Source organism: Octopus bimaculoides, chromosome 3 (genome assembly GCF_001194135.2).
Source record: "Octopus bimaculoides isolate UCB-OBI-ISO-001 chromosome 3, ASM119413v2, whole genome shotgun sequence".
NCBI classification, from domain to species: Eukaryota; Metazoa; Mollusca; class Cephalopoda; order Octopoda; family Octopodidae; genus Octopus; species Octopus bimaculoides.
In genome coordinates this window covers 95,071,450-95,073,036 of record NC_068983.1, presented here as the reverse complement: position 1 = coordinate 95,073,036, position 1,587 = coordinate 95,071,450, and positions in this window count along the sequence as shown.

Here is a 1,587-nt window from a genome sequence, read left to right as displayed (position 1 = left end):
TGTGTGTGTGTGTGTGTGTGTGTGTGTGTGTGTGTGTGTGTGTGTATGTATGTATGTATGTATGTATGTATATGACAAGCTTGTTTCAGTTCCTGTCAACCATATCCACCTAAAAGTCTTTGGTTGGGGGCTGTCCATGGTACTGTGCATTGGGTCTGGGACCCAATGTATACAGGGTGGCGATCATAAAAAACAACTGCAAAATATATGAATTTCAAATGATTGAAAAATCAAAATATTGAATGCTTGGAAAACAGAAAACTCAGAATAACATAGTTCTATATTATTATTTACATTTAACGGATATTTGTCCTCATCTTGTTTATTGTTAACACGTTTCGGCTGATATACCCTCCAGTCTTTATCAGGTGTCTTGGGGGAAATTTCGAACCTGGGTTCCTAAGGTATTTTTCAATGTTGTTGTTGTTGTTGTTATTATTATTATTATTATTATTATTATTATTATTATTATTATTATTATTATTACTATCATCATCATCATCATCATCATCATTATTATTATTATTTAGGATAACAGCCTTAAAAGAACGAAAATTCAGCAGAAAAATAAGAAAAAGCGTTCATGTTGATCATGCGGTGGTATGTTTATAAACCTAGTAACATAGCAATGTTTTACTTTCTACAGATGAGTATTCAAATTTCTCGTCTCATACATAACAAACTGACTCAACTGTAAATGGCGTTTATTTCACGAAACTCTTGTGCATAATTACAGTTTCATGCGATTGGGTTTCACGCTATCTACAATTTCATATTCACCTGACATTGCTTTTCAATTCATGCTTTACTGTGCAACTCTCCACTGCATGTAGCTCACATTTTCATGGTATTGCTACTCACCGACTTTCACTTACTTGCATTATCTTGAATTTCATTGGCTTTTAGCTGTCTGTTCTTTACATGAACGTTTTTGCTTTGTTTGAGCATTCATATCTATTATTAAACTTTCCTTCTGGGATCGAACAACATTGCAACACACTTACATACATGCGCTCCATGGGACACAATTATCCTTCTACTTGTGCTTTTAGCGGTTGTTTCCAAGACTGTGTTAACACTAAGATTCAGTCTCAACACCGCTTCACCTTCATTCACGTGGTTTAGGCCATGATCCATTTTGGCACGAAAGCTTGCAAGCCCATGCAACCAAACTCACTATTTCTACCAAGTCAGGTGTTAATGTACTGGACAATGTTTGTGAAAATAATTTCGTTAAAAAGTTTGTTTATAAGTTGTTAGTAGTTTTGTAGGCTTGCAGAGAACTAAAATGTAGGGTCCTTTTAGAAGAGAACTAAAATGTAATCTTCCCTGTTGTGTTACTGCTAGAAAATAGGAGGCGACTGGACAAAGTTTTTTTCTTTTGACTCACTACATATTTCTGTTTTGCCAGCGAATGTAAATAGTATTCTTTCTTTTCAGCTTACAAACGTTTTCACAAAGCTGACATTGTTATGCTTAATATTCAAATCTATTTTTGAATATTTACTCACGTGTATGTCCAGCTGTTATCGACAAAATCTCACACATGTACATTACATACTCTATTATACAACAGTTCAGATTCTC